Source organism: Pinus tabuliformis, chromosome 9 (genome assembly GCF_031772625.1).
Source record: "Pinus tabuliformis cultivar Carrire ecotype Pingquan chromosome 9, CPIR1, whole genome shotgun sequence".
Taxonomy (NCBI): domain Eukaryota; kingdom Viridiplantae; phylum Streptophyta; class Pinopsida; order Pinales; family Pinaceae; genus Pinus; species Pinus tabuliformis.
The window spans coordinates 1200224892-1200241206 of NC_142307.1; the positions used below are offsets into that span (position 1 = coordinate 1200224892).

The 16315-nt window shown below is 35.1% G+C and overlaps 1 pseudogene; it reads right to left on the reverse strand.

Moving 5' to 3' along the window:
* The window catches only part of LOC149152843 (vacuolar cation/proton exchanger 1a-like), a 198678-nt pseudogene that overhangs the window by 44898 nt on the left and 137465 nt on the right, over positions 1-16315 (reverse strand).

The following is a 16315-nucleotide window of genomic DNA, read 5'->3' on the forward strand; positions in this document are numbered from 1 at the left end:
TGAAAACTTTGACAAGAATATATCAGATGCAGTTACGGTTATAGATGTCAACAAATATTCAAGTTTGGGAGAAACCTTCTTTCTATTGATCACGAATGAAGAAGACGAAGCATCATCAGGTATGGGTTTTTGTTCAAAATGTGATCCATTTTCTTATCTATAAAACAATTATAGTGATGATAATAGTTAAACCATTGATCTTACTTTTATGGGTAAAAGTGAAATTAAGCACTCTATGATGCCTCTTGAAGCAGCAGATCAAGGCAACTTAGAATCAGTGTACAATACAAATATGCCTATGTTGAGCAAAGATAACTATCAACAATGGAAAGAAAAGATGAATTATAATCTAATGAATCTTGATGTTTGGCAACTAGTGTGCAATGGTTACACCAAGTTTCCTCCATCAGACAAGGAAGTATAAAAGAACAGTAAGGTTGTGAGTAACATTTCTTGTAGCATATCTGATTCAATATTGAATAAGGCTATGCATTATACTACTGTAAAGCAAGTGTGGGATAAGCTACAAGAAATAAATGAAGAAGTCCCTGGTAATCCTATATCTAACAATGTGTCCAAAATAACAGATGAAGTTGATGACTCAAAAGAAGAGAGGTTAGAAGAAATTTTTGATCTTAGAAAAAAACTTGATCTTGCTCTGAAAAATATTGTTAATCTTAATGATAAGTTGCAGGCTTATGATAACAAGGATCATGCTAGTATTGTATCTAACCAATATTGTGAAGGACTTGAAGCGGAAATCATTCTCTCAAATTTGATCTTGAAAAATCAAACAAATGATATGGGGAGACCCTTCAAGCATTTGAAGAACAAGAAAATGGGTTGAAAGAAGAGATTCTCAAATTAAAATAGCAAATGGAGCAAGGAACAAAGATGGAAGAAATTATGAAGAAGCAAGAAAAGCAATATCAAGTTGAGGTAAATATCCTAAAAGGTAAATTAGAAGAAAATGATAAACATTTATGATTTCAAAATAGTACTAATATTTTGGATAATATTCTTAGTAATCAAAAGTCTCCTGCCGTCAAATCTGGTCTTGATTTTCATGAAACTATTGAAGGTGAACCTAGTTCTCAAGCTGAGGCAAGGAATTCTAATGCAAAATCTGAAATGCTCAACAAGGAGATAAGAAGTCAATCTCATCAACAACCAAGGAAAGAAAGTCTTCAAAGGAAATCATTTACTCCTAACTATAGAAGTGTTAATCGATTTTCTCCTATGATCAATAATATTGAATGTTATATATGTCATAATTATGGACACATTGCAACCAATTGTAGAAGTAGAATGTTTCAAGCTAATAACCGCCTCACAAAAATATCATCAACTTCCAAGTACTTTAAGGGATATTGTTTTTCTTGCAATATATTTGGTCACAAAGCCATTGATTGCAATAGAAGAAATATGAAACATATAAGATGTTATGCTTGTAACAAGTTTGGGCATGTAGCAAAAGAATGTAGGAACAAGTCTATGGATCACCACAGACAACATGGTAAGCAACCAGATAAGAAAATTAATGTCAAAAGACTTGAAAATGTTGGATCCACCAATAAGAAATAAAAAGATGAACAGATAAGGTGTGGTCTTTCTCTTTGCTCATTTGAATATGAAGATGAATAGTACATAGATAGTGAATTTTCCCATCACATGACTGGAGATAAGAGTGAAATGGATACTCTCAAGAAAAACCAACATGGTAATGTTATTCTTGGAACTAATGTTTCAACAAAAGTTCCAGGACAAGGTAACGCCAGAATTAATAAAACTAGAGCAACAACTAATGCTTTATTAGTTCAAGGGATAAAGCAGAATATTCTAAGTGTGGGTCATATGATAGATAAGGGAAATATAATTGTGTTTACATCAACCAAATGTAAGGTTATGAATAAAGTAGCTGGAAAATTCATAACAAGAGGATATAGAAATCGAGACAAATTATATGTGTTTGAAGAACAGAATTCTCATCGATATGAGAAATATTCAGATTTAGAGTAAAAGAAGATGGTTCCTATTGCAGTCCATCGTTCTTAAAGGAATATTTCTATTAGTGACTACAGAAGTGGTGAGAGGTACTTGACCTCATGAAAATAGAAGATGATTATCAGGTCCTTAGGATTAGTGATGTGTAATCTTAGGGGCAGTAATACATGTGTTGTATTGATGATGACTCCCATGGTTGTTTTTTATTTTCATGTTGCTGATGCTTCTAACAGTGCCTCTGGTGTAGTAACAGTAAACAGGTGTAGAAATAGCAGATTCAAGGAGAGAGGAAGGTGTGAAATTTTAGTATTTCACTTTATATATGCAGATCTTATGAAGACAAGTCACGTGTATATGCGATTTCTGAACTGAATAAACACGTATATCTTAGTTTGATGAAGAAACAGTGGGACAGACTCAGGAAAAGGGTTTGATATGCATCAATCAATTATTGATTGGCTTTCTTATTCAGATGGTTAATGATTACAATCTGTTGATGCTATTTGAAAGTGCTTTTGGCTTGTATAAGTTTTTGATACCTTGATGGATGACTGGTTGATGAAGATACTTTGATGATTCTTACTGATATATGAAATGATATGATCATATCTGACAGTGAAGAATTAGCACAAGTTCAGGGGGAGCATTTTCTATGCTTCTAAGAATGCATTGTTAGCATTATGTTTTCTTTAGAAATCCCAGATACATAATGATGCTTATCAGTGGTTATGATGCTTATGTTGTTGAAGTATTTAAATTATGCATAATGTTATGCTATTGTCATGCATAATGTGAATATGGTGCAGTTATGGATGATGATTCCTATATTGCTTGGATCTCACATGGTAGATTGTTTCTTTTGGTAAGATGAGTTACTAACAAAGTTTGACAAATGATGGTGAGCTCATGGTTTTCTTTTCTCATTTAATGACAAGGGAGATGTATACTACTATCTCTATGATGGATGAAATACATATAAGGATATTATGGATGATTACTTAAGTTTCATATTAATGAAGTGATGTTGGTGTCATAGTTATTCTTGGATGAAGAAAATGGGCCAAAAGAATAGTGTTATTATAGGTTTCATGAAGACATGACTACCTAGTCACATATTGATGATGTTAAGAAATGATGATACTTCTCAATATCTTCTTTATGAGGATATTCTTGTTGATTGATGCATGAGTTGCTAATCATGGTTTATGCTTATCAGATGTGGGATGTTAGATAACTCCCTAGTGATGATACATGTATGATATATTGGAAGTTTTTATGGAAAGAACGTGTAGTTCATTCTATGATTATTTGGTGATGATGTTGTTTTCATGGATGATGACTATGGTGCTTACACATGTACATATATGATGTGAATGGCTTTGTGAAGATATGATTATTATTGCTATATCTGTTGGATGATACTTAGATACATGGCATATGCTTGGTTGATGTTGAGAAACTAAGATGACCTCAGAAATAAATATTAACTCTACATTAATGTATCACCCTAGGACTCATTTTTCTATTTCAACGTTGTTGGCAATGTTTATGCAATAAAATATCATAGGTTGAAATGTAAGTAACTAATCCTAAATCTTGACCAATCCTTGTAGAAATAGCTTAATCACTTAACAATCATTGACTTGTAAATTCAAATGAAAAAAGGAAATTAATATATGGTTCACACTTGGAGAAATAGATTAATCTAAAATCGAATTTAGACAAGAATATTAATCTAGGATTCAAATTTGGAAAGGTAATTATGGTAAGTTCAATAATCGAATTCACACAATTTTTACTAGATCACGCATATCAAAGGAAACTTCTTAAACCATGCCAATAACTAAAAGCATTCCAAAACTGGAAATAATTAAATGTGTAAAATCTATCATTGAAATATAAGACTTAATCCACCAGGGATAATAAAGAGAACAACAAAGTAAATATCAATAGAGAAAATAAATAAAATGATATAGTCAAGCAATGAATCTTCTAGCCACTGGGCCTAGAGTCTCCAGAAGGGACTACCGTAAAAATTCAATGCATGGGTTTAATGTAAAAGCTTCACTTCTTCATTAACTGTCAAAATAGATTACAAAGTTGTTTGCAACCTTTAAGGCTGAATTATGGTTCACAGTTATACTGTAGGAAATAATGAAAAGTAAAGTCTCCCTTCTTTTCTATTTATTAGCGTTATATATTGCCTAAGGAATGCTAGTAAATTAGAGCTTATCCTGAGGATTGGAAGATCCTCAGGATTGCTAGGCCTAATTATCGGATCTTTAGCAGCAATTCCGCATCTCGATGCCTCTTCTTAGCTTGGCCTACACAATTGTAATAATGGATTTTTCTATTATTGGCAATCGTGTCTTATCCAAAGGAACAACATTTGTCCAATTCAGTCATCCTTCACACGAATTAGCAAAATTCAAGACTTATAGCCCTAAAAGTATGTGAATCATTTGACAATTCTTTTTATGTATTTTTCATCATTCTTTCCTCCAAAATATCCTTAAGATAAAAGCAAATTTATTGAAATCATTTTATTAACCAAGTAAATGAGGAAGAAAATCATACCTTTTCCTCGAACCAACATAGTCCCCATCTTACCCTTTTGCATGTCCTCATGCAATAAGATAATTGAGATGCAACAGATTAAAGGAATATGCAGGATAAGTTTCTTCGTGATAAATCTGGAAGCCATTTTTATCTCGAAGTACTGCAAAAGATCTAGCTTCACATCCTTCAAATAGATGATAGTCACAATAATATCCATCTGGGGGATACCAAATAACAGGACTTATGTAACAAAATCCAATCCAAGTGGGACCCTCACTCATGATTAGGTTTTTGTAATGTACAAATCTAGCAACAGTTGCTTTAAAATTCATATAACTAAAAGGTTCCCTATTTTTAACCTCGTTGGAGGATGCAATCAACCTTTGTTTTGCAGCCTGGATGGCTTCTTCCCTAGTTTCCTCAAAATACTCAAGGCCTGACCTGATAGTGTCTTTATGGATAGGGGATAAAGTAGACACAACTCGTTCTTGTTCCATAAACCTTTTATGTTGTATAAGGGTTCAAAGGGGACTTGTAGGTTCACCTCTAACCCAAAGATCTAATTTGTTTTCTCTTTTCTGGAAGACAATATAGGCCTTGGCCCACTTGATTTGATTCTTGGAAAAATATATGAAATCTTGAAACTGGAAATCTCTGATGAAAGGGATGGGATTTCCATCCCTTTCATCCTCTAGGAAGAAATTGTGCAAATATAACTCACATAGAAAATATTTCACATCTTCGTCCTATGCTTGAAAACATTTAATAAAATTAGGGATGGAATTAAATTCAAAGGATTCACCAAATCTGCTAGCTATAACCTTTAACAGCGGGTAGCGCTCAAGTAATAAAAGTGCATAATTCTTAGCAAGAAATATGTCTGCTAGTGCATCTGAATAAATGGAACAAATTGTCTTTATTTTATCCAAATATTTTTGAAGCTAAGCCTATGTCTCCTCCACTTTCTTTTGTTATGCTCTAATATTGGCATATGTCTCATCTTCTATGATAGTCAACTCATTCAACCTTTTCAATAATTCCTGGTACTTTCCCCAAGGCACAACTTTATCTTGATATTGAGTTAGAGTTTGCTGGGTTTTTTCTAATTCCATTTGCAATTTCTAAATAATAGCATCTATTACCAAAGGTAAATAAAGATGCATAACCACAGTCCAAGTAGCCTCATTACAAGTTGATACCACATATTCCTTAATGGCTACTTCCATTGATGTCATAGAAAAAAAAAAAATTGTTTGTGTCCCTACAGAATTAGTACAAATATCCTCTGTTTGGATTTCAGCAACTCTGGTATAGGTTTCTTCAGTTTGAACCCCTACTGGACTAGCACCAATATCTTCAGTCTGTGTTCCAATAGAGATGAGAAAATTCTCACTCTGAGTCCCCGTTGTTTTAAGTTCCACTCTTTTCTTATAAACTTTCCTAGAATCTTTTAGTCATTTCCTGAATTGTTTGATTTTCTTCCTTAATTTATTATTTCCTTACTTAACATCTTCAATTTATGATTATACTTTTTATTTATTCTTTCAGTGGGTTTATCTATTGATAAACAAGGAACAAAAACAACATTTTCAAAAATAGGATAAGTTTCAAAATTGCCAAGGTCTTGTTCAAGTGGGACTGTGTCACCTAAATTAGCTTCTGACTCCTGATTTTTTGATGCAGAAAATTTTGTTCTTCTAATTCCTGTATATCCCTGGTATCCTGTAAAGAAGGTAATATCTCTATGTGGTGAGAACTGTGAGTAGAGGTGTAAAGGGTAGAAGTGTGGGTTTTTTCCCGTGGGTTTTCAGAATAACCTATCTCCTCAAAATGAGTCCCCAAATTATCTAAAACTCAAGCAACTTCTTCCTCAAAGTCTCGAAGAAATTTGGTTTTCTGACTGACAAGGGATCCATGGGATGGTCCTACCTCTTCTGTGAGCTCAGTAATGTTTCTTTGTTGGTTTATTCAGTCAAATCGTCTCCGTTTAACAGGAAAATATGTCAAGACATGAGATACTCTCTTATGTTTCCTCTTTGGATCCTCTACTTCTATGGCCTGATTTTCTTCCTCTATCAAATAATTACCCCATCTAGGTTGGGTAGCGTCTATTTCCATCTGGTCATTTTTAGGCATTCCTTCTAGGGATGGTACATTACGACTTATAAAATTGTCCCAATTTACCTACAACTGAGTCAATTCCCTAGTGACTATCAATTGAATGTAGCCATGATGGCTGACTGTGGCATAGGTGTTTGTGGATTTCCTCACTCTACTAGCAACTTCATGTAATAAAGAGTTTAGGAAAAATGGAAAATTGGTTACTATATTTTGTTTTAAAGCTTCTAGCAATTTTAGATGCCGAGGTCTTACCACGTCATGGCGTCTATCGCATGTAATGTATTTCTGAATTACTCTGGCCAGTTATCGCCATGGCTTTCTCAGAGATGAGGGGCAATGAACCTTGCCTTTTTGAACTAATTCCTCAACAAGGTCTGTAAATAATTCCACAGCTTCTTGGAGTGTCATATGATTTTCTACCCATTTCATTCCCTCAGTAGGAAGGCCTGTGACCTCTGCCAGGATTACTTCAGTAACTATTTTATGTCTACCTTTGGTTGTTGTTCTCTCATTCTATGAATTCCACAAGAATTCCAAAGCTATGCCATTATTAAAACCCTGCAGCTAATCAAGATACTATGCCCAACCTACACATTCTAGAATTCTACATTATTTCTCAGTGATTTGTAGCACTGTCAGCTCATTGCGGACGGAGTTTCCACCCATATTTGCTATTTTTATGAGAACAACTCCAATTCTGCACGCAAGGCTATTGAATCCCAAAATTATCATGATGAAAAAACATATGTTATGTTACATTCAGAAGTATAGACAAAGAAAGCTTAGCATGAAATCTCGATAATCATATCCTATCAATTCAACGCATGGTATGGTCTTCCCCCTCCAATCGAAAAAAGGTCGAACACGACCTGTTAACCGTGGGAAATGGGGGAGATATATGGAGTCATCAATACGATGGGGATCAGTTAGATCAAACATACGTGGAAAATTAAATGTGGTAAATGCACTGTCGTACGAATGGCTAGAAAATATAGTAATCATTAAAGCATGAGAGAGAAATATATCATGAGAAAATATTTTCTTTTTTGGGAATGCATAATGAATTATGTTAGTGCACTTTTTGAAAATTATTATTGCTTACGTTGGGTAAAAGGAAAATTTTGATGTGTTCACATGATATAAACATGCCACCCATACGAGTTAATAAAAATATACACACTTAACAAAGTTGATTTCTCCCTTTTGTGTTTAATAAAGAAGTCCTAATGGCATAGTAAAGAGATGGAAATTCAAATTATACTCCAATACCATAGGAAGAGCCACTACTGCCAGCAGGCGTCCATAGCCTCGATAGGGTTTCCTTTGAACCCTTAGATGAGCTAGTATCCCTGACTAATAGTCATAAAATGATTTTCCTAAAAAAGGCCATTGTTCTAGCATAATTAAGTTAGTAACAATGCCACTCACTAGATCATAAAAAAGTGAACAATTCGGCTCGTATTGAGACATCCTATCCTTTGACATTTAATGTAAAAAGGGAAGGCCATTACCCTAGTTTGATAGCCATAATGGGAATGTCACTTATGTTAATCTCTTATGATTGTGGTAGGCTAGCTCGTGATGAGATCCCCTAACCCTTTTAGAAAAATTAGCTTGCCATATTTCCACAATTGTTTTAATTATTAAGGGACGTCCATCAACTTCTTAAGAGTCAGGGATAGGGTAAGAAGTAAGAAAAATGCCAAATAAAATATGCCTTAATTCCTTTATTATGTTTTTCAAGGGAGCCTCCATTTGATTGTGTAGGGAAAGGAAAATTGATATGGTGGTGATAAATCATAAAAAAATTATAATATGTACGAAAAAATAGGCATAAAGAAAAAATATGCATGGATGAGACATGTTAGACCAAAAAGTAAAGATATTCACCAAAAAAAATCATGATAATCTAAAGATTAAATCTTTTTAAAGGTTTAAATTGAAATTCATAACAAAAATAATGATCGGCATGTACAAAACAACAATTGGTTGAAGGGAGAAACAACACTTCTTTGGAAGGGAACAACAAGCGTTCTTTTGAAATGGAACATCAATTGTTTCTTTGGAAGTGAACATCAAGCGCTTCATTTAAAGGGAACAACAATTTTTTCTTCAGAAGGGAACACCAATTATTTCTTTGGAATGGAACAACAAGCATTCTTTTGAAAGGGAACAACAACCGTTTCTTTGGAAGGGAACAACAAGCACTTTGTGTAAAGGGAACAACAATTGTTTCTTTGGAAGGGAACAACAAGCATTCTTTTGAAAGGGAACAACAACTATGTCGAAGGAACAATAATTTTACCTTTGAAGGAAACAACAGTTGTAACAAAGGAAACAGTAGCCATTCCTTAGAAGGAACAATAGTTGTACCTTAGGAAAACAGTTGATTTATAAGAAACAATGTCTGTACCAAAATTTCAACATGTTGAAAGGAGACAAAGAAAGAAAAAAAAATTAACCTAATTTTAAGAAAAATATATACATTATTTACAATATAGAAAAAAAAAAAAACATTCATGGAAATGAAGTTGTTGGGTTTCCATCCCCTGCATCTATGATTTGAAGAGTAGGATCACTACTTACCTGCTGATTAAAAAATTTCCTTTGTGAGTGGCAGATGATTGAGGCGTACACAATGTCTGTTCACCAGAAAAAGAGCACCAGACCCTTCGATGGTGATTAAAGTTATTGTGCCATTGTTGTGCACTTCTTGAATTTCATAAGGTCTCAGCCACCTTGTCTGTAATTTCCTGGAAAGTCATGGAATCTGGAGTCATAGAGGCATCCCCAATTGCCTTTTTGAAATGATTTCCTTTTAATAAGCCTCTCATGCCACTTAGCCCTTTGTTGTTGAATAATAGTTGTGTGTTGGAGAGCAAGTAAGTGTGCTTCATCTAGTTCATTTAATTGTTATAGGTGTTGTGTTTGGGCCTTTGTAAGATCCAGTCCAACCTCCTGGGATGTCTTAAGAGTCTTTATCTCGAACTCTATGGGGAAAATAGGTTCTTTACCAAAAACAAGCTAGTAAGGGGAGCAACCAATAGTATTGAGCCATGTTGTGTGATAGGCCCATAGGGCTTCTGGAAGCTTAGCAACCCAATTTTTTTTATTTTTCGAGACTATTTTAGTTAGGATTGCTTCCAAGACCTTGTTGGTGCTCTCTACTTGCACATTTTCATATGGATGGTATGGAGAGGTAACTCTGTGTTTGATATGATGATTTTGCAGAGTGGCCAAGATTTTATGTTCTGTAAATTGTGGTCCTCCATCTGTTATTACTTCCCTTAGTGATCCATATCATACAAATAATTCAAAGAGAAATTCAATCATTGTTTCTTCCGTGGCCCATGGAAAAGCTATTGTTTCTACCCATTTAGTCACATAGTCTGTGGCGACCAGTATATAGACATTTTGATTTGATGGTGGATTAAAGGGCCCAACAAATTCTAGTGCCCATCTTTCAAAGGGTTCCACCACCAACTGAGGTTGCAATGGCATCTCATTAGCATGGTCATGGCAACCCATCTTTAGGCAGCTATAACAGGCCTGAACATATTTCTTTGCATCTTTAAATATGGTAGGCCAATAATAGCACATATAAAGGACTTTATGTCTAGTTCTGTGATCTTCAAAGTGTTCGCCAAAGGGTTCATCATGGCAATATTTTAGGACATCATAAACCTTGTCTTCTCAAATGCACCTTCAAATCTGCAGGTCGAAACCGATGTGAAAAAGGTACCTTCCAATCCAAGAGAATCGGGTGTTACATTGGATAATCAGTTTCCTTTCCTTTGGTGATAGGTGTGCTAGTAATTTTCTGACTACTAAATAATTTGCTACATCTTCATACCAAGGTGTTTTGATCATTACAGCGAACAAGTGTTCATCTGGGAACTAGTGATATACTGATAGAGGATTATTTGTGTTAGGCACCCGAGACAAAAAAGTCTACAACATGGTTTTCTTTTCCTGGCCGATCCTTAATAGATATATCGAACTCTTATAGTAACAGTAGCCATCGAGTTACTCATCCATTGGTGATTAGTTTATTGGCCAAATAGCTGATAGCAGAGTGGTAAGTATACAAAAAAACTGGATAGCCTATTATATAATGTCTAAATTTATCGATAGCATATAAAACAACTAGAAATTCTTTTTCTGTTACTGTATAAATTAGCTCAGTAGGGGTAAGATTTTTTCTAATGTAATGGATGGCGTAGGGCTTCCTGTCCTCTTCTTGTCTACGAAAAATGCCTATGGATGTGCGGTAATACCTTGCATACCCAAGGAAACTATGTACCTCAGTCTGTGTGCCGGGTGTAGGCAGTGTAAGGATTACCTTTATTTTCGATGGGTCTACCTGGATTCCAGTTGCAGAGATATAGTGTCCCAAAACCACACCTTCAGTCATCTTGATGTGGCACTTTTCATGGCTTAAACATAACCTGATAGAAATACATCGTTCAAGGACTTTCTTGATATTATGTAAAGCTTGATCTAAATAATCTTCGTAAGGGGTAAAATCATCCATATATACTTCAAGTCCTTCGTTAATCAGATTAGAGAAAATACTTAATATCTCCCTCTAAAATGTGGCTAGGGCGTTGCATAATCCGAACGGTAAAACTCTCTATGTGAATGTACCCCAAAGGCATGTGAATGTAGTTTTATCCAGGTCTTCTAGGGCAATCTGAATTTGGTTGTAGTAGCTGAAACCATCAAGGAAGGAGAAAAATGTCTTCCTTGATAAGGTGTCAAGGACTTGATCAATAAAAGGAAGAGGGAAATGGTCCTTTTGGGTAGCTTTATTAAGCTCTCTGTATTCGACAAAATTCACCACTTCCCATTTTTCTTGGGAACGACTACCAATGGGGAGACCCACTAAATATCTGAGACGAAATAGATAAATTTTACATCCAGCATTTTTTGTAGTTCATGTTTCACAATTTCTCTGAGGTGCAAATTTAACCTGCTCTAAGGCTATCGGATGGTACAAGGATATTTCTTAGTATATATGATGATTAAATAGTTGAGGGTCAATACATTTCATATCTGAGTATTCCCAGGCAAAATCTTCTTTATATTTCCTAAGAATCTGGATTAGTCATTGTTGCTAATGACTATCTAGACTATCATTAATCTTAAAAGCTTTTCCTAGTTCAATCTCAACTAGTCTGTTGTTATGAACTATAGTTGTAGGTATATGTTGATCATTAGATTCCTTCAAGGGATCTCCTCATGCCTCGTTATCAAGGATGACTTTTAGCATTTGGCATGTTGGATTATTCATAGAAACTTGTTTATTAATGAAGTTGCTAATTACATCATCTTTTGTTTGATTCTTAAATCCAAGACCTTCTTCCAATGTGAGAGGAGAGCGTATATTTTCTTCTAGATATCTAGGTGGGTGTAACTGAGGATTTATAATAAGAAGACTTGGTTTGGTTAGAGAATACAAAATAAGATTTTTCACAACATTTCCTTTAATGATTGTCATGTTTCCTGCATGACATCCTATGTAAGTGTCTGTTGTTGCTATCCAAGGTTGGCCTAATATCAAAGGGTGTCCATCCATCCTACTCCTTGAGTTAATGACTAGGAATTCCACAGGATACTCCCAAGAATCAATAGAGATGGTTACATCTTATAAAGTACCTTCAGGCTTAACTACTGACTTGTCGGAAAGTTCCAATAGAGTTGAGGTTGGTTTTAAAGATGTAATACCAAAACATTACAAGTTTGAATAGTCAACATATTGATGGTTTCTCCAAGATCTACTAGTTTGTTTGGAAAAGTGCAGGCTTGTATCTGAACAGTCACTACAAGGTTTCTCGAGCCTTCATACTTAATCGGTGCTTGTTTGGCCAAGATCAAGTCAAGTAGAGTTCCTACTATGTGAATAGTTGATGGATTTCTCAATTTCCTTCGAGGTTTCTTCCCACATAATTCTTTAATTATTTTCCATAAATTGGGATGTCTTGTATGGCCTGGAGGAGCAGGATATTTATACACAGGTTTTTCAATTCCCCTAAAATGTCAAAATGAGGATAGAAAATTGGTTTAGCTATCGCAAGTCTTTCAGGGAATGGGGGAGAAGAAATTATAATTTTATCAGGATTTTTTTATTCAATTGTGTCTCCTCCCTGCTCTGTTTCTGTAGTAACCACCATCGAAGGATTTATTGTTGTTTGTTTTTATTTGTCATTTTATTTTTTTTATCTCTACTTTCTTGTGGAGTAATGAGGACCCCTGACCTTAACTGGAGCTCATTGCAATTCTACAGGTTCTATTTCATAGCCTGAATTTTCAATGATTTGTACATACTGAACTGGTCTATTGTTAGGATTCAGATTTGGTTGAGCCGGCAATTGGGGGCATATTGGAGATTGAGGGTTATGAGGTAACTGAAATGGAGCTGGCAAGGTGGGCTGATATTGAGAATCTGTCCCCATGGGTGGATCAGTCAATACCATAGGGCGTTGCCAATTTTGGGACCAATTTGGATTTTGAGCAGTGGAATTAGCCCACTCTAAAGGGTAGGAATTATTGAACTGATTTTGTTAAAAGGGGGCTGAATATTGTGAATTTATCCATCCAAGTCCTGCAAAGGATTGGTTTGGCCAGGTTAACATGGGATATGATTGGGGTTCCTATGCAGAGAAGGATGGTTTCCCTTGCCATGTGGTTCCAATAATTGCCCAAAAAAGAATAAAGAAGGGTCTTGCAACGTACCTGTGGGTCAGGCTTTTTATTATCGATGTTGAGCCATCTTGCATGTTGGCTTTGTCTCCTCTTTGGCTGCTTTAAACACCTCTTTTAGTCCTGGAAGTGATGGACATTGATTTGTTGTGTGATCCTTGGTACATATAGCACATTTCTGAATCATGTCTAGGGGACATTCCCTCTGACTGTGTTTCTTTAGGCAACGTGGGAAGAATATGGCCAATGATTCTTCTACTTCAACCTGCTTCTGTCTAGCCTGAAAAATGTCTAACTGTGTAGTCAGCCTACCCAAGATGTTAGTTTCAAAATCTTCTAGGAGGTTGTCAATCTTTGTTCGAGTTATGCTCCCACCATGAGCTCTACTGCTTATAGTGGTAAGATCTCGTCCTCCCACTCTGTTTCGTGTGTTGTCTCGCAAACACCTGATATACAATTGAATAATGTCATCATATCCTTCTTGATGAATATCACCTTTTCCCATTGAATTTAATGTTTCCACCCATTCATCTTTCATCCCTTTTATCATAGCAGCTTTTGATACTTCTTTTGGAAACGTAGGATAGGGCGACCTTTGTAAATTATGTTGAAACCTTTATACAATTTCCTCTAAGGTTTCACTGTCTTTTGTAGACATTTTAAAGATTTCATCCTTTAGATCACTAGTCCTATAGTAGTCTTTGTAATTAGCAAGAAAAGTGTTTTTCATTCCATCCCAAGAATTGATGGTACCCCCACCTAAACCCATAAACCATCTTAAGGCTTCTCCCTTTAAGGTGGAAGGGAACAACTTCAATTTCTAAGGGTCGATGGTGTAGTCATATCCTCTACAAAGGACATCGAACTAAAATAGGAAAGCATTTGGATCCTCTAAGGTCATCCCATGAAAAGTGGGAATACTTTAGAAGGGGATGGCCTTCATCAGGGCATTGGTGACTGGATCAACTATAGGATACTCTAAAGTCGATGTCTAGCCCTGAGGTGGTTGATTTTCCATTTGTTCAAAGACGTGCCAACAATCTTCAACGTTCTCTTGGTTAGGAGGTGTTATTTGGGCAGAGGGAATAATCAAAATTCGAAGAGGCCTTACCACACTACTTAAGTTTGGGATGTCAGGTACTTCTTTTCTAACCAAGATCATAAACTCAGATGGTTGTGGATCTACTTCAACAACTCCACCAGTTTCTCCCTCTCCATCTAAATTACAAGAATTTCCCTCTTGAAAACTCTTCTCATATCCTTCATTTTTACTATGGATCTCGGTGTAACCTACAATTGTTGATTCTATTGCTTAAGGGATTAAGGTAGAGCCCTTCCTAGATATTGTTCGGGTTCCTACTTTCTCTTGAGATCCAACTCTCCGAATGATTTCTTCTATAAAAGTAGTTCTCCCAAGGGTCGTCGATTCCTAGGCTCTTGTGGTTTTTGGTAATGGATTCTGATCTATCCGTGTGTTTCTTCTCCTAGTCATGCATCCCTACACAACATCTGTGTATCAACTAAAAGCGAGAACTAGGCACAAGATTTTTACTTTTTGTGCACATAGGTTCTTACCTTCCTTGTTCAATACCTAGATCTTTTCAGAGATACAATCCTATTATTATCCTAACAACCTCCCCGACAACGGAGCCAAAATGTTGAGCAACTTAAGATTTATTTTTTCTATTTCATGGTTGTTGACATTTTCTATACGATAAAATATCAGAGGTTGAAATGTAAGTAACTAATCCGAAATATTGACCAATCATTGCAGAAATAGCTTAATAACTTAGTAATCATTGACTTGTAAATTAAAATGTAAAAATTAAATTAATCTATGGTTCACACTTGGAGAAATAGATTAATCTAAAATCGAATTTAGACAAGAATACTAACCTAGGATTCAAATGTGGAAATGGAATTAAGCTAAGTTCAATAATAGAATTCACACAACTTTTTCTAGACCACGCATATCAAAGGAAACTTCTTAAACCATGCCAATAACTGAAAGCATTCCAAAACTAGAAATAATTAAATGTGCAAAACCTGTAATCACAGGAAGTAAATTTAGAAAGGGAACAACAATTGAAATATATGACTTAATCTACCTCAGATTATAAAGAGAACATCAAAGCAAATATCAACAGAGAAAGTAAATAAAATGATACAGTCAATCAGTGAATCTTCCAACAATTAGGCCCAGAGTCTCCAAAAGGGACTGTCATAAACACTCAATGCACGGGTTTAATGTAAAAGCTTCACTTCTTCATTAACTGTTAAAATAGATTACAGAGTTGTTTGCAACCTTTAAGGCTGAATTATAGCTTGTAGTCTTACCATAGGAAAATAATGAAAAGTAAAGTCTCCCTTATTTTCTATTTACTAGCATTATATATTTCCTAAGGAATGCTAGTAAATTAGAGCTTATCCCGAGGATCGAAAGATCCTCAAGATTGATCAGCCTAATTATTAGATCTTTAGAAGCAATTTTGCATCTCACTGCGTATTCTTAGCTTGGCCTCTACAAATGAAATAAGGACTTTTTCTTTTCTTGGCACTGTTGTCTTATCCTAAGGAACATCATTTGTCCAATTCAGTCATCCTGCACACGAATTAGAGAAATTTAAGACTTATAGCGCTAAAAGTATGTAAATCATTTGACAATGCTTTTTAATTATTTTCATTATTCTTTCCTCCAAAACACCCTTCAAATAAAACAAAATTTATTGAAATCATGTTATTAAACAAGTAAATAAGGAGGAAAATCATACCTTTTCCTTGACTCAACATCCTCCCCAGCATACCTTTTTTCATGTCCTCGTGCAATAATATAACTAAGATGCAACAGAGTCAATGAATATGCAGGATAAGTTTCTTTCTGATAAATCTGGAAGCCATTTTTATCTTGAAGTACTACAAAATATTTGGC